Source organism: Giraffa tippelskirchi, chromosome 8, assembly GCF_054371585.1.
Source record: "Giraffa tippelskirchi isolate mGirTip1 chromosome 8, T2T-mGirTip1v1.2.pri, whole genome shotgun sequence".
Classification (NCBI taxonomy): domain Eukaryota; kingdom Metazoa; phylum Chordata; class Mammalia; order Artiodactyla; family Giraffidae; genus Giraffa; species Giraffa tippelskirchi.
In genome coordinates this window covers 146,266,580-146,292,000 of record NC_137282.1, presented here as the reverse complement: position 1 = coordinate 146,292,000, position 25,421 = coordinate 146,266,580, and the positions used below count along the sequence as shown (strand labels likewise).

At 44.0% G+C, this 25,421-nt stretch overlaps 1 long non-coding RNA gene across 1 annotated transcript; it reads right to left on the bottom strand.

The window, feature by feature from the left end:
• Positions 1-1,073: 1,073 nt before the first annotated feature.
• Positions 1,074-20,550, bottom strand: LOC145518235 (uncharacterized). Its single transcript, XR_014062772.1, has 3 exons — positions 20,342-20,550; positions 19,692-19,749; positions 1,074-1,165 (listed from the first exon to the last, which is right to left on the bottom strand). It is a non-coding gene; the product is annotated as an uncharacterized LOC145518235 (long non-coding RNA).
• Between the last annotated feature and the right edge of the window lie 4,871 nt (positions 20,551-25,421).

Sequence of the window (25,421 nt, the reverse complement as noted above, 5' to 3'; positions counted from 1 at the left end):
AAAAAAATTTTTTTTGAGCCCTCTTCTTCTTTTTTTATATCTGAAGCTTCCGTTGACTTCTTTTATCTTGTAACTTGCCTTTTTTTTTCCTTCCTTTAACTCCCGACTGGCCCGAAGGCAGCTGCTGCGCTGGGCTGCCCAGTTCCGGCCTCCTGTGCCATGTTTTATGCATGAAGATGATGGGCCGGTAATTTATTCGCGCTGAGATCGCAGGGCTCCTGTGTCTGCCTCACGTCAGAGGCTGGGGGAGGGCAGGTGTATCTGTCTGCAGGAAGAATGGCCTGAAATGGGGATCCCTCTCTGCAGGCGGGATTGAAGATCTGAGCTTGGCTGCCAGGACACGGAGCAGGGTGACTGGAGGCCCAATCAGGCAGTGGTGCTTTCCTTTTAGGGCACGTGATCTATTTGCTCCTGGGTCTCTAGCACCTAGGCTAGTGCCTGGCACAGTTTGCGAACAATAAATACTTGTTGACTAAATGACGGTTCAGTGGTAACCAACATCAGGACTTTACTGTGCCCACATGAATCCTTTATGCTCCTTTACCTGCTACATTCACTATCCTCAAAATGCTCATTTGAACTTTCTCATCCATCCCATTGCCTACACTTCTGTCTCCACTTGAGACCACACTCCCTCCTCACCCACCCATTCATGCTTCAAAATCTCATTTTTCTGGGACGCTTTCCTGCACCCACACTGATGGGGCTAGCCCCCACACAGCTGTGCCTCTCCGCTCATCATGGCTGGAAGGCCCTTATGTGTTAGGACTTTTGTTTGTTTGCTGGTTTGTCTTAAGGTGCATGTCCAAACAGCGAGTCAGCTTCTTGGTGGCAGAAGCTGTGTGTTCCTCTCCTGGGCCTGCAGTGGTTTGTGTGGGAAATTGGTGGCACTGAGGCATGGCTGGAGCAGCTGTAGCCTGCCTCCCCAGACCTCCACCAGGCCATCCTCAAGCCACACCAAATAAACACACAGTCTAACGAAATGCACTGTATCAGCTATAATAACAGCCTCAATTTGTGACCCCTGGGTGCCGCGCCTGGCAGGGGAAGCGTGTCTATGATTGATCGCTTACTCTGTTCAAGCTCTTCAGTGTGTGATGTCAGATTGCTCCAGACAGCAGTTATTGATCAAAACCTCAGGAATAGTCTTGCTAGAAGGTCAGGGCTGGAAAAAGTGAATTCAAGTTACCAAATTTAGCCAAGATAATCCATAAGCCTGCTGAAGTCAGAAACTCTGCCCTCTGTCTTGTGTCCCTCCTAGTGCCACTGGGGCAAAACTGCTGGGGGGTGGGGGTGGGTGGGTCATGATCGTTACTAACCAGAGGTGTGCTTTAGTCCCTCTGTCTTGTTCCCTTCATCTTAAAATAGAAATAACCTGCACACCCCATGGGGTTGTCAAGATGAAATGAGATGAAGATAAGCTAACTCTAGGGGTGGGTAGACTATGGGACTGCTAATTGTCCAACCAGCATTATGCCTGGTGGTGAAGGGAATATGTTCCAGAGCCACACTGCCTGGGCGCAGACTCTTAGTAGCCTGCTTAGTAGCATCATGACTTTAACCTCACTGTGCCTCAGTTTCTTCATCTGTAAAATGGGGCCAAAAAGAACTGCTGCCTTAGGGTCATGCTGACGATTGAGTGAATTAATACAAGCAAAGAGCTTTACGTTTAGCTTTGAGGAATTGCTCCATGTCATGACAGTCTATTGGTCACTAGCCATACAAGTTTGTGAAAGTTAGCAAATTCCCTGGGTCTCCCTTGCCTTACCTGCAAAAGGAGGTGGTCTGGGATACATTCTATCAGGAGTCCTGGGTTTAATTTCCTATTGCTGCTATAACTAATTGTTGTTGTTTAGTTCCTAAGTCATGTTTGACTTTTTTGTGACCCCATAGACTGTAGCCCACCAGGCTCCACTGTCCATGGAATTCTCCAGGCAAGAATATTGGAGTGGGTTGCCATATCGTTCTCCAGGGGATCTTCCCAACACAGGAATTGAACCCACATATCCTGCATTGGCAAGCGGATTCTTTACCACTGAGCCACCTGGGAAGCCTCACTAAAACTACCACATGTTTCTTGGCATAAAACAACACAAATTTGTTTTCTTATAGTTCTCGAGGTTGAAGTCTGAAAGGACTTTAACAGGACTAAGATTGAGGTGTCCACAAGATTGCATATCTTCTTGGAGCTCTAGGAGAGGACAGTTTCTTTGCCTTGTCCAGCTTCTAGAAGATTCCTTGAGTCCATTTCCAGGTTATCTTTCTTAGTGTGAGGGACCACGACCTAAACCTTTCTACCAAATGTAGTGACTTGGCAATTGTGGGTCACGCTGGGCTTTGCCGGTCCAGACAAATCGCCACTGGACCTGAGTCCTCACCTATTGATCTACATCCTAAGCTTCATTTTCTGAAGCAGGGGGAAGGTAGACACCAAGATGAGGACCAAGCCTATGGAAGTTTTATTGACTCTTGCCAACTGGACATAATTCCCTAGAGTGACACAACCAGCACAAAAAAGCCGTTTGTTCAAGAGACCTAGGATGGCTATTCTAACCGTTTTGTTTGGTCTTGACTGGTACAACTGCTCATTGCAACACAATTTTCTGCTCTTCATGTCACTTACCATAAATCAAATCAGGTAGCTGCCAGCTAGGCAAATTAGAGATGAGGGGAAATTCGGGGAGGCTGTTAGGGTGCTGTGGTCACGCTCCCTTCTGTCATTCTCTTTCACCATTTCGCTCCTGCACATCTGTGTCCACAATGAACTTGAATGTGGAGAATGTGATACAAAAAGAAGCGCCCCCAACCCTTTCTTTTTGCAATCAGGATCAGATCTTCTTTCCTCCTCATTAGTCCACACATTTCCCAAGCTTGTGCCGCATGAGTCAATGCTTTTCCGATGTACGTAATTTACAACAGCAGATGAGGGGAACAGTGGACCAGAGAGGGCGGAAAGTACAGTCAGGTCTAAGATGAGAGGCAGCTGAAAACTTTGCATTTCCTCATCTCTAGTGAATTGAAATACAAATTTTGCCAGTTTACTCTTTACCATTATGGTGAGACTTGGAGTTGGGGGTGAAACTAGAAACAGAAGCCTCGCCTCCATCTCTTGTTATCATTCTTTCTGGTCAGATTGGCAATGCTGCAGACCCCTGGCTCACACCATATGGTTCCCTTCCCTGACTCTTCAAGCTTTATTTGTTCTTTTATCAAGTACACACTCACAAATGCCTGGGAGTAAATGGTCTGTGGAGTGTTATTCTCCCAAGCGACATGTGCATTTGTGTGAAGTGTAGAATATCAATTTTTACTCTTCTCTGGGCTTTTGGTGCTATTAAATTTTCATAAGTTGCAGAATATCATGGCAGAATCAGAGTCTGCTAGGAGCGACATGTTAAAAAGAATATGGAGAAAAGCATAATTATGTGATCCTTGCTGCTACCTTTTTCCTTCAACTCATTTTCAATAAATGGAAGCTAAGTGTTATGTTCAGGAGAAAGAGCACCAGCATTTCTAGTTCTACATTAAAACTGTCCTGGGGAGAAACAGACCTTCAATTACTCAGTGAAGAATGGAAATTGCTAAGCCAAGGCACATTGTGCTCCTTTTAAAGAAAGCCATTAAGGAAAGCTTGGTATTATTTTAAAATAAAAGCTTATTAAACACCAGGAGGAAATGACAGCACAGCACTTGATTTATTTCTCTCCTGTCACAAACATACCCAAAAGGGACATAGGGTTTTGTTTATTTTTTGGAAACTGGAAAGCGATTGAGATCTGAGTTCTAGTTATGGCTATCAGCTGTCTATCTACCTGCACTGACTGAGTACTTACCAAGAAACAGGCTTTGGGTTGCATGCTTTAAGTGGCTATGTTATTTTATTTAATTCCCCCTATATTCTTATTAATCAGTAGTTTTACTAATCCCATGTTATAGATAAATGAATGAAGGCTAAAGAGTAGTTACTCCAAATAGCAATTATCCGGTACAGTATTTTACAGCTATTAATTTCAGATCACTGTCACCATAATCCTGTACCCATTTCACAGATGGTGAAACTAGGGGGCAGAGAGAAGTTTAATAATTTGCAGGGCTCACACAGCAGCAGGTAACTGAGATGAGATTTGAATTCAGGTGGCCTGGCTCTGTGCTTAACCACAAGCTCTATTAACCAAATTAAACAATTAAAAAAAAACTGCAGTGTAACTATGCACTATGCTCTACACATTCAGTGCTTCTTAAATTTGGCAGTACCATTCTGTGTTTGAAAGATGTCCCATGTAGCCTTGGCAAAGGCAATTGCTGAATGATGATGAATTAGAACATCTGACAGCTATTAGAGAATTGTCCTAGACAACCTCACATTCAAAAGCCTCACATTAGAGACAATGAAACCGAGGCTCAGAGAGGTCTGGGGACACATCCAAGTTTGCACAGCAGGTTGATGGATTCGGGCCAAGTCTTAACGCACCTCACCCCCAATCTCAATTCAGTGTTCTTTCCACTGCTGCTGAGGTCAGATTTCACAGGAGTTTTTAGAGCTAGGACGTTTTTGGAGGTTGGTTTTTGTGGAGGAGAGACAGACAATTGTGAGTTGGACAATGAAAGAGCACGCGGTGCCTGCATTCTACCCGCTCTCTTGCTGGCAGACACGGCCCATCCCTGCCCTCCCCCCTGCACCCCCCCAACCCCCCCATCCCGCTTCCTTGCTCTCAAACTACTTCTCTGCAGCATTTCCTGTCTCAGTGAGCAGCCCCACCTTCCAGCCATTGCCCCCGTCAGAGGCGCAGGTGATCCTCCTAGTGCCCTAAGCCTCCTGCCCACATTCAAACCAACGGCTGATCCAAGGGAGTCTACCCCCTTGTCCCCTCCCAGACCTTCCCTCTTACCATCCTCACAGCCACCATCCTGGCCCAGACCATCATCCCGTCACATGAGCTGCCTTGACACCCCCTCATCAGTGTCCTCCTATTCCACTTTTGCCACCCACCCCAATCCACATGCTCATCAAAGCCAGAATCAACTTCTGAAAATGCAGGTCTGACCATATACTGCCACCACATAAGCCCCTTTAGTCATGTACTTTCTCTCGGGATAAAATCCACTTTCCTTAACCTTGCTTCCACACTAACTACTCCCACAGCCATGGAGAAGAGGGGATGCGTAATGAAGATGTTAAACCAATGGAGTTGATGATTGATTTACTGGAAGAGAGAAAGAAAGGAGCAGTTAAGGAGATAACATCCAGGGTCCAAGTTGAAGCACTCACCACTTGGGCACACAAGAGAGAAAGTACCCGTGCACTGAGTTTAAGCTTCAGAAGGCAGAGACTCAGACAACGCCCGAAGAAACAGATTCAAGAAAAACTGTGAGGGATGCTGGGTGTGAGCTTGTTAAATGAGCTATGCAGTGCCTGTCCCAAGAGCCCTTGCCATTTACAAACACTGTGAGGTCTCGTGGAAGAGACTTGTTTTCTTCTGTGATCAAGGGCCCAGATATTTTAAGTTGGAAAATAATTTATTATGCAAGTGGTGCCTGAGTGACGTCAGTGGAGCTGAGTTGCCTTTACGTGGACAAGAACAAGGTCCATTTTCCCCTCTGACTCCATCAGCCCAAGCAGATTTAGGCATCAGAAAAATGTTAGAGCAGTGATCTGTGTGACCTTTGTGGTGGCTTCCTCTGGGGAGACTCAAGATGCAGATACTTCCTTATTATATTTAGTTTTAGAAAATTCAACTCTTCTTTGATCTTAATGTCATTGGATGTGGACCCTTCCCAACCTTGTCACAGGACGGGGTCGGGGGTGTGTGTGAAAGAGTCCACGATTCAAGAGCAGCTTCTCTGCTTTTACCTTAAGAAACCATAGAGTCAGAATCTTCTAGAATCCTAGAGCTGGAGCAATCTCAGTAACCACTGCCCCACTCTTTCAATTCACGGAAGAAGCAGAGACTCAAAGGGGATAGATGTCTTGTCAGTGGCAAAAAACCACTTGGTTCTTGAGGCTATATTCATACTCAGCTGTTCTGCTTCATGGGTCAAGGCTCTTTCCACATTCATAAGCCATTACAAAGACATCTTGGGATATCTGGGGTTTTCAGCAATGTTTTAAACATTGTATTTTATGTGTGATCAAGGACCATAACAAGGACAATATTTTTAAATTATGCTACAAAACTAGATTTGAAAAGTTTCATACATGTTGTTCCCAAAGGGATATTTATCTAACTGGAGTAATGTGTATTTTTATGTATCTTTAGGCTGGAGTGGGGAGAGATTAAAGGGAGACAAAGAAAAAAAAAATGGTCAGGGAATCTTCTCTCTCTAAAGTTTCTGGGTCCTAAACTTGTGGGAATCTATCTAGCCTGCTTGAGGGAGGTCTGCCAAGGAGCCTGGGGGTCTCTTCCTTACCAGGTTCATCTAATTTGGATTTTACAATATTCTTTTGTTTTATGTTTTGTTTTTTGTGGCTGCGAGGCTCATGGGATCTTTGCTTCTCGACCAGGGCTCAAACCTGCACCCCCTGCATTGGGAGGTGAACTGTGGAGTGGAACTGGGAGTGGAACTGTTATCCACTGGAGACCACCAGGGAAGTCCCTAATTTGGATTTTAAATCTGTATTAGGCACCGGGCACACAAAGATGCATAATACATGGCTTTGCCCTGGAGACCTTAAAATTCAGCCTAGACTGTAGACGGATGCACAAAGAATTCTATTCCAAATCTGATGTGACTAGTGTTAGAGCAGCAGCATCAAGTCATCTGGGAACCGGGAGGTCTGAGAACCGGATCTGAAGAGGAAGCAGAAGAGGAAATCCACGGCAGTTGAGCGATGCCTTGAAACATGGGCTGTATCAAGTGGTGGAGAGGACTGAGAATAAAGGCAACACAGGCCAAAGACTCACAGGGGCAAAGTCTGTGGGAGGAAATGACGGGGACCTTGTGAATGAAGTGAAAGGAGGAAGGGAGGAGGGAGCGGAGAGCGTGACCTGAAAAGGCAGGGCTGAGGGGAGATGCCGCAGCCAGGGAAGGACAAGCCTTCTTGTCGTTGGCAAGAAGGTGAATTTGTTCTGGCCTCCGAGGGCCTCCCCCACAACTGGCTGATCAGCGCCTTCACCCTTGGAAGCCCTCAGTTCTCAGGCTTCCTCCCTCCGCCACAGCTGGCCCTACGAGGAAGTAGCAAAGATGCTCACTTAGACCACAGGGCGTTGCCATGTGAGGGAGTTGGTGGAAGGCAATGCTCCAGACACCAGCAGCTGCCCACTTAGAGCCTCAGAGAGTGGGGAGCACCTCTGGTGGACCCATCTTGTTCCTGCGTGTGGTGCTGAGGTCGGGAGCCGGAGAGGCCCAGGGGAAGACCCGTCTCCAGAAACTACACACACTAACTAAGCAAAACCTCAACAGAAAGATGGATGCAAATCAGAGAGAAACATGTTCAAGTACAGAGGAAGAAAAACTGCCATGGAAATGAAACATGTAGATTATCCAGTCAGTTCAGTTCAGTTCAGTCGCTCAGTCGTGTCCAGCTTCGCGACCCCATGAATCGCAGCATGCCAGGCCTCCCTGTCCATCACCAACTCCCAGAGTCCACCCAAACCCAGGTCCATCAAGTCAGTGATGCCACCCAACCATCTAATCCTCTGTCGTCTCCTTCTCCTGCCCTCAATCCTACCCAGCATTAGGGTCTTTTCCAATGAGTCAATTCTTCTCATGAGGTGGCCAAAGCATTGGAGTTTCAGCTTCAACATCAGTCCTTCCAATGAACACCCAGGATTGATCTCCTTTAGGATGGATTGATTGGATCTCCTTTCAGTCCAAGGGACTCTCAAGAGTCTTCTCCAACATCACAGTTCAAAAGCATCAATTCTGCAGCGCTCAGCTTTCTTCACCATCCAACTCTCACATCCATACATGACCACTGGAAAAACCATAGCCTTGACTAGACAGACTTTTGTTGGCAAAAAATCTGAACCAAGTGAGTGCGTTGACTGATACTAATGATTAGTATCACCGAGTTAAGATAACCAAAGCATTCTGGCTTGCCAGAGACTTTTCCAGGTGAAGCACTGAAAACTGTACATTCTGGGAAGTCCTCCAGTCCTGAGGAAAGCAAGATGGTTGACCATGCTCTGACAGGTGACAATGGCCCAGAGCTTCTCTCACCTCTCTTTAGAGGTTTACCTCTACAAAGGACCAGACATCTATCTCATTGGGACACCTTCTCTCCTGGACAGTGCTGGATAAACATTACCCAATCCCAACTGTTATATCTTAGAGTTCTTCCTGATTCTACTATGCTTCCTTCCTGTATCTAATGCCACAGGTTCATCATGAGATGCTGAAGCAGAACTGTAGACTGTCTTCCCTCCTGCAAGGCACCTTCCTGTCCTGTAGGGTGGAAACCTACAAGTATCCCACATCTAGAGATCCTCACATGACTTACAGTCAGCCAGGCCAGTGCCCTAATGTGAGTCTTGAAGGAGCAAGTGGGTAAAGCAAGCTGTTGGCCTTGTTTAGGGAGTGTAGACCTTTGGGCCAGGGCAGTGGCTTTAATTCTGCTAAAATCAGTGGGGGCAGGGCAGGTTGAAACTCAGAAGCTCCCTGATCATGGCAGAGGCATGGTGCTTCTAGGACCCTGCTGCCTACAGCTCCAAGTTCTTTTGAGAAGTTCAGGCTAGATTGTGTACCTTCAGACCCCTTAGTGATTTTATGAACTATCATAACTCTCCTTTAGCATAAATTAGCCAGAAGATCCTGTAATTTTCAAAGAAACACAGACTGATACAGATGGTAAATAAGATGTCATAACCAACAGCTTAATACTTGTTTCCTGGATGCTGCTCTGGAAAGAATTTTGAGGTCTCGGCCAGAAGCTCAGTGAGCAAGGCTGGGCTGGTGGACTGGGGATCCCTGTCATGATACCAGAGGGGGAATATCTGCAGTTTTGTCACCTGTGGTTAAGACTATTGACAAAACCAGGTCTTTTTTTCTTTTGTTTTACAACCATATGATCTTTTTAAAGGTATCTTCTGCTAAGGTGTTGATTTTGTGAGTTTAACTCTGAGATTAGAAATTTTAGACAGATTTCTTCAACCTTAATTTTACAAGTATAAGATACAATTGTCTTTGATGTCAAGGGTTGAATACTTGTTGACATAAGTTCTTAATGAATGTAAATGCTCTGTTGAAAATCTCTTGCTCAGCAAAAAAAAAGAAGATGAAAGACTATTTACATTCCAGAGGGCATTATGTATTCACCATACAGGTCTATATATATATATTACAGTATGTATATATTACATTTAAGGAGTATCATAGAGTGGCTAACCAGAAGGAATGAAGATCTTACTCAAATTTAAATCTCTATTTATTATAACTATTTACTATTTTCTTTACAATTCAGTAGTTTACAATAAAACTTAGCTTAATCCTGTATAGAGGTTGTAATACTTGCTTCAAAGAGGAAACTGTATTTGTTCCCTTGGCCAAAAAGTGAAAGTGTTTTGTTGCTCAGTTCAACTCTTTTGCGACCCCATGGACTCGAGCCCCCCAGGCTCCTCTGTCCATGGGATTCTCCAGACAAGAATACTGGAGTGGGGCAGCTATGAGCATGGCCAGGGGTGGAGACCTCGGCTGCGGGTGGTGGTGACACAGAGGTGGTGCCACGACCACCACGTTGAGCAGAGAGTGGTGACAGCATTGTCAGTGGAGTTCTGCCCTTGCTTTACTGGGTGGGGGCCAGGTGCTGCTGGCCCCCCTTCTAAAGTACAATGCAAAAGGGACATTGTGTATATGCAGTGTTTGTCTGGCTGTTTTTATTTTTTAATTTTTTGTGTGTCTGTTTTTCTTTGCAGTTATTAAATCTGTATGCATGGAATTTTAAACCTCAGACATATGTATATCCACTGATGGGCATTATTACCGTGTCATGTAGAGGGTTGGTTGTGTCATGCAACACTCAGAACGCTGTGTTTAGCCTTGTTTTTCCAGAGTTATGTTTTTTTCAGTCATTTTTTCAAGGGAAACTAAATGATTTAGTTGGAGCAAAAAAAAAAAACAAAAAACACAAGAATACTGGAGTGTGTAGCCATTCCGTTCTCCAAGGGATTGAACTCAAGTATCCCACGTTGCAGGCAGATTCTTTATCGTCTGAGCCACCAGGGAAGCCCATAGAATGACTATTAAAGGAAACTGGATCTTCTCACTTCAACTTATAAATGAAGTTATCAGCCTTGCATTATATTCTCTTTCACTATAGACATTGTTCTCCTGTTAGACAGCGAGCACTCTGGCTGACTCTTCTTGTGTTTACTCAGTTCAGTTCAGTCGCTCAGTCATGTCTGACTCTTTGCGACCCCATGGACTGCAGCACACCAGGCTTCCCTTCCATCACCAACTCCCAGAGACTGCCCAAACTCACGTTCATCAGGTCGGTGATGTCATCCAACCATCTCATCCTCTGTCGTCCCCTTTTCCTGCCTTCAATATTTCTCAGCATCAAGGTCTTTCCCAATGAGTCAGTTCTTCATATCCGGTGGCCAAAGTATTGGAGTTTCAGCTTCAGCATCCGTCCTTGTAATGAATATTCAGGACTGATTTCCTTTAGGATTGACTGGTTTGATCTCTTTGAAGTCCAAGGGACTCTCAAGAGTCTTCTCCATCACCACAATTCAAAAGCATCAATTTTTCAGCACTCAGCTTTCTTTATGGTCCAACTCTCACACCCATACATGACTACTGGAGAAACCATAGCTTTGACAAGACAGACCTTTGTCAGCAAAGTAATGTCTCTGCTTTTTAATATGCTGTCTAGGTTTGTCATAGCTTTTCTTCCAAGGAGCAAGTGTCTTTTAATTTCATGGCTGCAGTCACCATCTGCAGTGATTTTGGAGCCCAAGAAAAGAAAGTCTGTTATTGTTTCCATTCTTTCCCCATCTTGTGTCTATAGAGAGCATTAATCAAGCCACTTGGACATAATCTAATCACAACACACAGCATGATTTCGCTGACAGTTCTTAAGAGTTTGGGGTTCCTTCTTGATTCTCCCTTGTATCCCCTCCACCTGAAAACGCTTTTCTCTCGTGGGGGAATTTTCTCTGCCAGGGAGATTTGCACTCTTAGACTCGGAGGACCCAGAGATGAGGCTGTAACAGGGATGTTACAGGTTGTGCAGCTGCTAGTATCACATCACCTGGCCTTTGCCTGTTCTGACCCTGGACTCAGACCTGGATGAAACTCCTGTACAACCAACCTGGGGCACAGGACCAGAAAAATAATTTTTGGAGTTGAAAAGGCCTGGGGGACAAATTTCAGTCTCTTTCTCATTTCCGCAAGAGCAGGTGTTCTCCTTCAGAGTCTTAGTTGCCAGCAGTAGAAATCCACTATAAACACAATCCGAGTTCAGTGTTTTTTTAAGTGAGGGGAGAGGATTTATAATAAGATGATACAGCAAATGCTTCGAGCAGGTGTCTGAAGAGAGGACCGCCACCAGGAACATGGGCAGCTGTCAGTCAGACACTGCCTGGCCTTCACTTGCTCTCAGGAGTCATGAACTCTTCCTGGGCTTCTGAGTGCTCAACTGCCCTCCCGGCCTCAGGGGCAGCGAGTGGGCCAGGGGTCAAACCAGAGGAGTGAATCCCGACTGCACCCTTTCAAGCCATGTGACCTTGGATAAGCTACTAAACCACTTGAGACTGGAGTGTCTCGACCCTGGCTGAGAACAACGACAGCTCCGATCTCACAAGGTTGTGGTGAGGCTCAGATGAGCTCAGCCATGTGAAAACAGTGCCAGCGTCTCATATTTATTAGCTATTAATCTGGTACATCCTCTGTTTTCTTTCTGTAGATTGATTTTCTCCACTTCACTGGGTCCGTGTCCAAGCTCAGGCAGCCCACATGGGGAACTCACCTCTAAGTCCACTCCATCCCCTGCCAGGCCAACAGCCAGACGTCACAGGAGCCTATCAGTCCCCAGACCAAAGTCTCAGGAGAAAGAATCTCCCTGGCTGGACTGTGGTCACGGAGACAGCAGAACTCAGCTGTGGAAGGTGGCAGTGTGTGTGTGTGTGTGCGTGTGTGCGTGTGTATGTGTGTGCGCATGTGCATGCGCGTGCACGTGCGTGTGTGTGTGCGCGCATGCACCCAGGGGTGGATGGATGGGGAATGGAGTGGACTACATAGTTCTCAAAGAAAGAAAGGGTCTCTTCATGAGCCAGTTAATCCTCCCCAGAGGATGAGCCTAGAAAACCTGCATTTTGTAAGCTTCTGTGATGACTTTGATAGACACTGCTGGAGCCCATGCCAGATACCTGGTATCCTTTCACCATTATCTGTGTGTTGTCCACCCCGCCCAAGGCTTCTGTGTGCCTTTGCTCCTAAATGCTCACAAGTGTAAAGAGCCAGAAGGGCCTGGGAGTTCTCCCTTCCTCCAGGGTGGTCCATAAACAGGAAGTGTCAACTGCTGCTGAGAGAGTCTGAAAGCCCAGCCACCTTGCCTTGGGGTGGGGACACACCCTGAGGTGTAATTCACCCCCCAGAGCTCCCCTGGGGGGTCAGGCTGAGAAGGGGACTTGGCCTGAGATGGTCCTTTTCTTGGGTTCTTCCTCTTCTCTGTCTGTCATCCCCAGCTTCCTGGCTTCCCTGGGAACATCTCCTTAATAAATCACTTACACGTGAATCCTGTTCTCAGGGCCTGTTTCTGGAGCTCAATTTAAAACAATCCCATGGATCAAAAAATGAGTCTGAACTCATTTGTGAGCCATTAATGGATGTAACTGGTGTCCTTGGGAAATGCGTTCTTTCCACCCTCTGAGGTTTGGTTTGGTTTCTCACCCCTGCATTCTTCAGTGGGTCCCACCCTCTGAGAGAGGCTGCTGGGGAGCCCAATCGCTCTGCCTTCAGAAAATGATCTTCTTTCAAAGAAAAAAAGGAGGACAGCCACACCACTCTTTAAAAAAAAAAGAAAAAGAAAGAAGGAAAGAAAAGGATGTTGGTCTGGTATGTGACCTGATCTTCTTTGCTGGCCCCCTTCCCTCGCCAGCTGGGAGAGCAGTTTTAACTTTCAGAAAAATAGACTCTTCCTGCCAAGTCCAGCTGCCTGCCTGAAAGCTAAACATGGGGAGGCCAGCAACTGAAGTCAGGATAAGAGGTGACATTTCTAGGACAAGCTGCCACCTTAGCTGATTCTCACAAAGCAATACTCCTGATGCCTGTTGTGGGGGTGGCTACTGCTGGTTAGGAGGACAGGCACTGTAAGTGGATTTCAATGAGAAGTGATCTTACATGAAGAGATCACACAGGACTGGCTGTGCCCTTGAAGTCAACCAAGGCACTCCTTTGGGCCAATCTCAATGCCAGGCAGATGAGACAGTCCCTGGTGTGGCAGAATTGGGCTGTCTCTTCTTTCTAACCTCACTTCAAAATATTCTGGCCACCTCAGCTTGGCACTGAAGATTAAAATCCCTATTGCCCAAATTCACCTCTTTGGGTGAAAGCCTGTCTATGGTTGAAATGTAAACCTTTTGAGAGAAAGAACACATTTCCCTGTTGCATTTACCAGGACTTTGGGGGTTGCAAGTGACAGAAATCTGACTTGAAATGACATCAAGTAGGGTTTAATTGACTTAGTAATCTACCCTGATTACAGAGCCAATTAAACCATGCTTTAGAGGGCTTTCCTAATGGCTCAGGGGTAAAGAATCCACTTGCCAATGAAGGTGATGTGGGTTTGATCCCTGGGTCGGGAAGATCCCCTGGAGAAGGAAATGACAACCCACCCTGGTATTCTTGCCTGGGAAAACCCATGGACAGAGGAGACTGGCAGGTCTCAAAAGAGCCAAACATGATTCAGGAACTAAACAACAACAATCAGGGTAGACTTGTTAGCACAGATGAGCCAGGTGCCAAAATAATGTCATCAGAAATCTTTTTTTTCTATTTGTCAGCTTTGCTTTCCTCTGTGTTGGCTTCATTTTCAGATGGCCTCTGTAGCTCCCACCTACTCTTTTAGCAACCTCAGCCCAAATTTCAGGACTGCTCCTCATTGGCTTAAAGTGAGTCACGTAATCCCTGAAAACCAACTGCTGTAACTCTGATAGATAAGCCTTAGCCATGTGCCAATGGCTGGGGTGGGGAAGAGAGTTCAGCCCCACTCTGAGTAGGAGAGGGTGGTTCAGTAAACTTCAGTAAACTTGATCTTACCAAGAGAACAAGACATGGGTAATACAAAGACAAAAGCAACACCATCCACCACAGTTATGATCAGTTTTCATACCTCCGAGCATAATAACAAGCAGAGAGCAGCTCCCTACAGGATGAGACATTGCAGGGGTTGTAAAGACAAGTTTAGAGTAAAGGGAACCAGACAGGCATGTGGGGTACACATTAGGGCTCCTTTAGGACACACGGGACAACCAGGGGCTCTGAGATTTTAACGGTACACTCTTAGAGGCTGAGAAATGTCAAGACCACACAGAAAGGAGCAGTGGAAATGCAGGTAGCTTGACAGGTAAATGGGCAGGTGGCCAGCACTGTAGCTCACAATTCATACTGATAGGCTTCCCCTGAGGAACACGCTCCCCTTTATTTGCTAAAGATGATATGACAGTGGAGGAAGTGAACACATAATTGATTGTCTAAACACGGACCTTTTAGAAGGAAGAGGGCACTGTTAATAATTACACCAGGAAGACTGTAATAAATTAAGACTGGCTTGGGAGAACCAGGGCACAGGGTCACCCTAACTGGAGCTACTAACAGTAGAGCTTGGCTTTATTCTAATAGTGATGATGGATATGCATGGATTCATCCACAGCCCCTCAGCACCCCCCATCGTTCTATTGCGGGTTGCAGGATAACCAGCGGGGGATGTATCCACTGGCCTTCATCTTTGTAGCCCTGTTCTCTACCCAACCAGACACAGTACAGTGAGAGGACAAAAGACACAGTTTAAATAATTAAAATTAAACCAGCAATTAACTAAGCAAGGCAGTATGTCAGACGGGTTAACGGATTTCACTTTGAGGTTAAGATCTCAGTTACGTGGCTTAGGCAAGATTCTGGAGGGCTCGATTCCTGATTGTAAAATGGAGACAAGAGCACACACTGAGCTTTTCTTTGTTTTTGGGGTGGCACCAAGCCTTTATGTGGATTATTTAATTCGGTTATCATTACACACTTACAAGGCAGGTACTATTGCTACCACCATTTGGCAGACCAAGGCACTGAAGCTCAGGGGGCTTAAGAACTTACTCCAGGTCACACAATTAATAAATATGTATCTGGTAGGGGTCTTGGTGATTAAATGAAACAAAGCTTATTAAAAACTTAGCATATTGATTGAATGCCAAGAGAAAGCCCTGGATAAATGTTAGCCCTTCATGATGATAATTTAATATTCAGTATTATTGTTATCTTACGTTTGTAATTTGGAAGGCACTAATCTGGATCATATTTCTAACCAGCCATATCCTAAGAGGACATTATTGTTGATGCAAACCATCTCTGAGAGACCCAAGAATCTGAAACATCCAGGCACTTCTTGCTGCAACTGGGAAAAGAAAATATTCGCACGTATCCTTAAACCCAGACAGTTATTTAAAAAAATAAAAATAAAGTAAGTATCCTTGGTGGACAGAAGGCAGCAGATTGGGGTGGGGAGGGAGAGAGAGAATAGTTGTTTAATCATCTGTCCCAAACCGCCTAAAAGGAGGCTTGTGTGCTAGGAATGCATAATCAGGCCACAGGGGCCATTCTGCCCCCAAGAGCTGCTCACTGTCTCCAGAAAAGCCATTAGCATTGCAAAGGACCTGTTTAACAGGCACCCAGGGAGAACCTTACATATTTGTCTCCAATCCTTGCAAAGGTCCTGCGGTCAGATGAGATCATCTGAGCCACCTCCTTCAACCCCCGAGTCACGCCCAGGCAGAGGCCACAGGAGAAACACTCAGCCACTGAGAGATGCCACCGGCCTGTCGTCCACCTACCAGAGAAGCAACACCTAGGGTGTTAGGACCAGGGCTTCATACATGGGAACACTCCCCCGTTCAAGTTTCTGGATCAAACGGATGGTGTGATCTTCCGTTAGTTAGTTAACTAGCTCTTTGAGCCTTGGTTTCCAAGTTGGTAAAATAGGGATAATAGAACCTTCCTCATATCTTGAAAGAAACAATGTATTTAAATCACTATGTTGTACATCTGAACCTAATATAATATTGTAAGTTATTGATAGTATACCTCAGTCAAAGAAAAAGCAATGTGTCACTGAGTTGGACACAACCGAGCGACTTCACTTTCACTTTTCCCTTTCATGCACTGGAGAAGGAAATGGCAACCCACTCCAGTATTCTTGCCTGGAGAATCCCAGGGACGGCGGAGCCTGGTGGGCTGCCGTCTATGGGGTCGCACAGAGTCGGACACAACTGAAGCGACTTAGCAGCAGCAGCAGCAGCATTGTATGCTTAGCAGAGTGCCTGACACCTAGTAGAGTTTCACAAATGTTAACTATTGTTAATATTAAGTATTCACTGAAAACATTACTGCGTTAGGAAGTGTGAGCACAGAAATATAAAGACTGTGACCTCTACAGCTTATGCACACAAAAGGGGAGACGAGACTAACCACACAGGGACTTCCCTGGTGGTCCAGTGGTTAAGAATTCACCTTGCAATGCAGGGAACATGGGTTTGATCCCTGGTCAGGGAACTAAGATCCCAATGCTGCAGAGCAACGAAGACAGAGCACTGCAACTACTGAAGTTTGCGCGCCTCAGAGCCCCCATGACAACTGCAGAGACCGTGGGCCGCGACAAGAAATCCCACATGATTCAACAAGGATCCTGCGTGCTGCAGCTAAGACCTGAGAAAGCCAAATAAATTAAAAAAAAAAAAAAAAAAGACTGGCCACATAAAATGATTCGCCATCCAGTGGGTGCTCAACTGTGTGGTGTGACAGGGGTTCAGAGAAGAGAGAGGTGGGTGCAAAGAGGTGTAGGCTGGACATACCTAGGAGGTAAGGATGAGGATGGTTGGAGTCTTGACACATGCAGAGAAAGAAAAAGCTCAACGGACGCTAGAATGGGCCTGGAAGAGAGGCATCCTGCGTAAACAGGCAGGTGGCACCCCAGAAGGAAACAGGAGCTGCTGCCCCCTCACCTGACCCACCCCAGCTGAGACCCAGAATCTAGTCTCAACGGTGAGGCCGATCCCTCACAGGAGTTACACGTCCACTGCCTACCACTCAAGGGTTCTTCAGATCATGTGCCTCTAAGAACCAGCATACTCTGGGATGCCAGCCGAGTATAGGTTTCTCTACAGCAACATTGCATACAACAAACTGCAGATGACACTGCAAATTTCTGATATGAATCACTCCTTCATTTCCAATTGATGAAATTGATGAACTCTTAAGTGTGATGATAAGATTGAACTGTTTGGGCTTTCACGGTTTTCTGGCTTTCCAGTTCCTACCTCCTCTGTGTCGGAAGTTATTCTCCTGGGGGCTAGATTCTGGTAATTGTTAAAACTATCTAGTCACTCATCACAGAAAATTCTTTGTTTTAGCATTGCATTGTAAGTTAGAATATTTTGCAATTATATTCCTAAAGAGTTTTTGCTTTCTCTAATCAGCTTTGCAAACTATCAGCCTAGGCTGAATTTTATCTGGGAAGGATTTCTTCCTTTATGTGCCCAATTTTGCAGCACTTCTTAATCAGAGCACTCTTGTCTCCCATTTGCCTCTTTTCTCTCCTAGTCAGTGATGGGAGATGAGAATGAGTTGTGGTATTTTGTCCTCTTGATGAGAAAAGTAAATTCCAGATGGGACTCAAGCTCCAAATGGTCCTCTTTTGGGGCAGGAACCCAAGTGCCACGTTTCCTGGGTGATGATGATGTTGAATAATAAGCTCTCTGGCTTCATAAATACTTTATAAAAAGTACACAGTAATACCCTAATATTAATGGTAATTATTATTGGACATATGTTATTTTCAGAATTCACTATAAGTGCCACAGAATTGCACCTGAGTTCCTGGGCACTGCAGCTGGTAGGGTCAGGGTAGCTGGGACCCAGTGTTGCAATAAATGCTGTGGTCACCGTGTCCCAAATGTCTAGTTGAACTTTGTACTTAATAATATTTGTCTACCCAGAGGGTAGACAACCTCCTCCAGTATTCTTGCCTGGAGAATCCCCTTGGACGGAGGAGCCTGGCAGGCTACAGTCCACAGTGTTGCAAAGAGTCAGACACTACTGAGCATGAACGTATGCACCCAGAGGGCAATAGAATGTTTGTTCCTGGCCTGTGAAGCCATTGGTATTTTAATTTTTTTCCCAGGGAAATATCAGCCTGAGGATCTGGAACCATTGCTTCATTTCCTGGCTTTATAAGAATTTTGCTTGACCTATTTTTTTGTGAAGGCAAATTAACCCTGGTCCTAGAATTTTTTCATGCAAAAGTGATAAACAAAAGTTTTTAACTGCTGCATAGTTTCCATTCGCCTCAGTCAATTATAGCTACTCAAATGATCAGCTCCAGAAATGTTGGTTTGGTCCTTTTTTTTTTTACCCCCGCACAGGGCTCTTAGCTCCCTGAGCAGGGATCAAATCCGTGCCACCTGCAGTGGAACCACAGAGTCCTAACCACTGGACCTCCAGGGAATTCCCTGTAAATGATGTTTTAATGGATACAAGGGCTTCACAGGTCCAGCTTGTTTAGGTCTGAAAGGAAACATTCCCTTCTTTCTTCTTTTATCTGGATTATTGGGCAGGTCAGATTATCAGTAACACATGAGGCCCTTGCAGGACAGTGTTTCAGTTGTGTGATAGTTGTGATGACACAAAGCAATACAATCCTCCCATCTTGGTGTTTAATTTTGTAAATGGAAGATTAAAACATCCTCCCAAAGACTGAGGCTGAGGAGGACACTAAGAATCTAATCCTTACAAAATGAGATTGCAAAGTTAAAAGAATCTACCGTTGTGTGTGTTCATTAAGGAGGAAATGGCTCAGACACAAAGTTCTTTCTTGTGCCCACTTGGCCCAAAGATGCACAATTTGAAAAGGGCTGGACAGGAATGGGCGGGTGATGATGTCAAAGGACAAGAAGAAACACTGTATTAACCAATAAAGCAAAGTCTGAACTCTGCTGTGGGTAAGTTAGGACATTATGCCTTCCTTCTTAAAACTTGAGACTGTTTTTTCCAAAAATAAACATTTGTCCCTTGATGAACAGGGCTTCCCTGGCGGCTCAGTGCTAAAGAATCCACCTGCAAGGCAGAAAACACAGGTTTGATCTCTGGGTTGGGAAGATCCCTGGGAGAAGGAAAGGGCAACCCACTCCAGCATTCTTGCCTGGGAAATCCCACGAAGAGAGGAGCCTGGCCGGCTACAGTCCAAGGGGTGGCAAAAGAGTCAGACACGACTTAGCAACTAAACAACAACAAACCCTTAATAAACGGTGGGTTTGAGTCAACTGTTACCCACACGTTTACCCAGAGGAGAATCTATCTCTAAGACCAGCTGTCCCCAACCTTTTGGCACCAGGGACTGGTTTCATGGAAAACGATTTTTCCACAGACTAGGGCTGGGGGTGGGGTGGAGTGATGGTTTCAGGGATGATTCAAGCGCATTACATTTATCGTGCACATTATTTCTATTATTATTACATTATGATATATAATGAAATAAATACACAACTCACCATAATGCAGAATAAGTGGGTGCCCTGAGCTTCTTTTCCTGCAACTAGAGGGTCCCACCTGGAGGCGATGGGGAGCGGCTGTAAATACAGATGAAGCTTCCCTCCCTGGCCCACCGCTCACCTTCTGCTGTGCAGCCCCTTCCTGACAGGACAGGGACCTGTATGGGTCCATGGCCCGGGGGTTGGGGACCATGGTCTAAGAGGACCGGCTAAGTCCCTGGCCTGGACATGGGGGGCCTTGAGGGCTGAGCCGCAGGGCCCCTCGGCTCAGCCAGCAGGTCTGCAGGTCCCGCAGCAGTGAAGGCCTACGCCGACTGCACCTCGGACGCCCTTGAGGAATAACTGAGTGAATATTTCAGACCGGAGGAAACGCACTACCTGGGAACAGGAGACGTGGTCCTCCGTCAGTTTCTGAGGTGGAAGAGGGTCCCCTCACTGGTGGGTGAAGGATGCTTGGAGAAGCAGGGGGGTTAACCCGTCTCCCCTCTAAACAGAAGCCTGGAATTGTGTCCCCCCACTGCCCAGGGGCCTTCCTGTAAGGATGTGGTGCCTCAGGTGTTTTCCCACGACACAGGGCGACGCCATGTTTCGCGCACAACTTTGCCTCCTGCTCCGCTGTTCCCTTACTTCAGCCAGCGCTGGGGTCGTACCTTCAGTCCGCCAGCCGGTGGCGCGGAGGCCGGGCGACAGGTGCCCGGTGCCCAACGGAGGAGCCGGGGACGACGAGGGCGAGCTGCCGAGGGACGGCTGAACCCCTCTCTTCCCACAAACACCAGAGGAAGAGGATTCTTGAAAGTGACAGCTTGACAACTCTGAAGCCACCTCGGAGCCCGCGACGTGCAGGACTCAGGCCACATCCCGAAACAGGCCAGAGGGAGCGGTCTCGCGCGCCGCGGGGTTTGGACGCGCTCCTCTTCCGCCACCTATCGGTGACAGCGGCTCATTGCAGTTTCCAAAGATAACCTCGACTCCCCGATGAAGCGGACCAATGCAGGATGAGGACCAAGCCAGGAAAACTAGAATCGTACAAGGCGCATTTTTCTGCCTTCGGATTAATACAGATTTATTGAGTCCTCAATGGGAAATACATATTATTAAAATCTAGATGTTATACGATACTGGGTAAATTAACTCTGATTTTCAGCTACCAAAATAATAATATATGGGAGTAAGAGGTAGAGTTTTATCTTCTTTCTTACATTAGGTTAATGCTTTAGAATATATATGTGTATTGCGTGTTCTTTGTTGGTGGTGCTTTTCAGAAAAAATGAAGGGTTGTTAAAAAGAGAAATAGTATAATAAGACTTGCAAGCAAGAAAGTGTGTAATGTGTGCAGAATTAACGTTAGAGAGCTCCTTGGGGAACGAACGTGGGCAAGCGTAGCATGAGAGATTGTCCATATGTTGTAGGGGTCTGTGCCTTAGCTGGCAGATTGATGAGGTGCTACCAAAAGCCAAACTGTTCATATCCTTCAAGCCAGTAACCCAACTTCAAGAACTCTATCCCAAGAAAAGAATCCAAAAATGTGAAAAAAGTGAAATGGATGAGTGTCTTCATAAGATTAGATAATGTTCAGCAAGAGAAGAAGAGTTAGTTCTTGTTCATTCAGAATGTGGAATATTGAAGACATTAAAATTATTTTAACACATAGCAAAATAAAAAATGTATACCCAAGAAAATAGAAATATTGAATAAAACCGGAAAAAATATTTAAAATAGAACTGAGTTAGAGGGTGGATTTAGAGTCTACAATACTATGTATACTAATGTTTGTTTTCCTAATTACATGATAAATACGGAATGCTTTCTTGTTAATACATTTAAACTACACAAAAGTATATTAATCAAGAAATGAAGGAGCCTGTTACCTACCTTCTCCTAGCTTGTCTGCTCCCTGTTAATAGACTGACGTAAAGCTCTCCAAATCTTCATTAGAGTCATACACACACACACACACACACACACACGTATTCATGTACACATTACTGTATGTAGTGTTGGTTTTTTTTTTTAGAAATTTTTTTTTGGCCACATGACTTGAGGTATCTTGGATCCCCGACCAGGGATCAAACCCGTACCCCCTGCAGTAAAGCACGGAGTTCTAACCCCTGGACAACCAGGGAATTCCCTGTAGTGCTATTTTAACATAAAACTCATAATATTGTATTCTTTGCAAGTTGATTCTTTTTAAAATTTGTATCATAAGTCTTTCTGAATCAATAATATATCTTTACCTTATTGTTTTCAACCACTGTTAGTATGATTTACTCTGATACATTTAACTATGTCACAATTGATAGATACTTGTTTCTTCTCATTTTTTAAATGTTAAATAATTTGGCAAATGAGCCCTCTTGTAAATTTATCCTGGTACACCTTATTAATGAATTTGAGCTTTTTCTAATCCATTCATTGGCCACTTGTATATCCTTAGAAAATTTCCTATTCATATTTCTTGCAAGTTTTTCTGTTTCATTGTTTACATTTTAATAATTTATTTGTCGGGGTTCTTTATGAATTTTAGATTTTTATTGGGATTTAACTGAATTTAGAGATTGGTACAACATAAAATATTTCCATCCAGAGAATAATATACTTCCCCATTTGTTCTAGTTTTCTTTTATATCCCTTGACAAAATATTACTGTTTTCTTTAGATCTTATTCACTTCTTGTTGGAATTTATATTACATAAGGAAGACATTTTCAATGGCTATTTATAGAACTGAAATCATTTTTAAATAAAACAGTTACTAGCTCCAGTTGAAATCACAGCAGTTTCTTAAAGCTATAATGATCTGTCACATAACTCAAAGAAGTATAATTATTAGTCTACAGTTTACTTGTAAACAAGGGACATCAATTAACAGATTTTTTTCATGTCTTAACACACATCCTTTCTTTGGCAAGTTACTTATTACCTGGCAGTAAACAAGGAGGCCAGTGGATATCCAGCCTCAGGCAGCTGGCTCATCAAGGAAAATAATTCTAGTTACTTAATGGTTCTTCAAAATCTTTATGTGTTTAAACTGTGACGTCTTCAGGACAGTATGTCTCTGCCACGTCTATACGTATCCTTTCTTCTGCACCTCCACCTGCATCAGGCCAGGTCTCAGCATTCCCTCACTAGAATTTCTCAGATCCTTAACAGATGTTGAAATTAAATTGTTAATAGTAAATTTTTTCAAAAGCAAATTGGAGCATGATAAACTGATCTTAAAATTCTGAAGAGAAGATGTACAAGAATAGGCTTGAATGGGTTTTTTTGGCTTGTCATATACTTACTGAGAAGGGTGTTTTCAATTATCTTTGAGCTGAATTTGTGTATTTCTTCTTTTAGTTATGTCATTCTTTTATACATTTTGAGGCTTTTATTATGTGTATATACAAATTTTTATAGCTTCCTGATTCACTAAAACTTGTAACATTATTAGGTATTCATGCTTGTCTGATGTTAAGAAACCTACACCATCTTTTTTATGAGAATGTTCATGGTATGAATTTCCTCTGTTTTTTTCTTTCAAGCTTTTAGTATACTTATCTTTTAAGTATATGTCTTGTTAGCAGAGTGTTTTTTCGAATCCAGTCTGTCAATCTGTCTTTTAATGACAGCATTTAATTCATTTACATTTAATGCAATTATTGATATAATATACTGTCTTTTTTTTTGCTTTTGATTGCCCCATTTATGTTATTTTTTTCTTTAATTGATTTCTTTCACAGGTAATATTTTTAAATGATTTCATTTTTCCTTTAAGACCTTTGTGGTTATGCATTCTTTTATATTCCTTAAGTGACTACCCTAATTACCCCAGAGATTACAAAATGTCTTATCAGGTGCATGTCAGTTACCAGTTTATTGGCTCTCAACTTCAAGTCCACTCTTTATTGCCAGCTATGCAAAAAAGAATTATTTCTCCTTTGCTAGGCTTCCCTGGTGGATCAATGGTAAAGAATCCACCTGCCAATGCAGGTTATGCGGGTTCTATCCCTGAGTTGGGAAGATGCCCTAGAGAAGGAAATGGCAACCCACTCCAATATTCTTGCCTGGAAATACCCATGGACAGAGGAACCTGGCAGGCTACAGTCCATTGGGTCACAAAAGTCTGGATACAACTTAGCAACAAAATGACAAACAGCTAGTATGAAATTAAGCTTTGTCTGTAGAGGGCACTAGAGCAGCACTAGAGAAGGAAGAGGTTTCTGTTCTCTCCATTTCTTCCGAGCTGGGCTCCTGAAATATGAGGTGAGCAACAGCTCCCAGCTGCTACCTGTTACCCTGGTACCCTCTAAAGTGGCTTTAGGATTGTGCAGTCTGCAAGTCACCTCCCTAAAGATGGCTTTCCCAGCATCCCCTTGAATGGCTCTGAGCTTGTTTCAAGGCATTCGACTGGTCAGCCTTTCTTGGCAGGAACAGATGCCTATCCATGGCATAAAGAAAACCAGGCCCTCATGCCAAGATTACCTCTGTGGGTTTCCGTGTTTCTCCTGATTTTGATGGCAGTGGAGATGGTGGAAAGTGGTTATACTCTGGGTATATTTTGAAAGTAAAGGTGATGGGATCTGCTGATGCAGTGGATGTTAGGGCAAAGTATAAAGAATGATTTCATAGTTTGGAAGTCATGGAAATGAGATCTGAGATATGAGAGTGGGAAAGAGGGCAGGTAGGGTAGAAAAATGACAGAAGGGGGTGATGTGGACACAGGTAGAAAAGAATCCGAGATGACTAAGAAGAAAACTGAGGACATGCAGAGTCAATGGACTAAAGGTCTTCGTAATATCAAAGAATTGCTAGAGTCAGGGTATCAGAAGATGATAACTAGGAAGACAGCATGAAAATAAAGATAGGCTTGGTGGTGAGAAAACATCCATATTTAAAAATAATCTTTTATTTGCTCATCATATACATTTTATCATATATTCATATACTGATATACATTAATTTTTCAGTAATAATTGAATAATTTACTATATAGTGTAAATCACAAAACAGGTAGAACGTATGAAGTGAATCAGAGACATCAAATATCATATCATTATCTTTGTACGAAGTAGATAATCATGAGATTTAAGGAGAATCTTAAATCTTAATCTTCAGAATTAAAGAGGTAGTATACACAGTTAGGAAATCAGTTTTGATGTTCAGATCAATGAGAGGTTTGTGTGTACTGGAAACATCAATATGTAAAACAGAAACATAGTCAACAATCACATTTTCCTAGAGGTAGTGTGATAATCACAGAAAATCATCAAAAACTACAGACGTTAACAGAAACAGATAAATTAGTTGTGGGTTTTAACCATTGCAACAGTGTTTTCAAGTGTTCAGAAGAGGACTTCTTAATTTTTTCAGATATAGGTCTTGATTGTTGATTATTCTATTGACCTTGAAAGATTTTTTGTCTATAGGGCTCACTTTATCATTAGCTAGTATTCATATTTTTTATTCAAAGATATTGCTATTTGTTAGAATTTATAATCTACATTAAGCAATACATTTTGTCACTAAACCAAAATTATTTCAGTCCCAATGAGATTTTACATCTTGGGTAGCCTCTGCCGCCTTGTTTTGGTAAACATATGATTTCAATGAAACTTTTTCAAAAACTGAAAACAGCTCATGAATGCTTCTTACTCAATTATATTCATGGACTCTATCTGGGGAATCAATCTATTAAGGAACAAAATGTCTATGTTTACATTCTTTTTAGGTTCCATTTTAACTTTTCCTC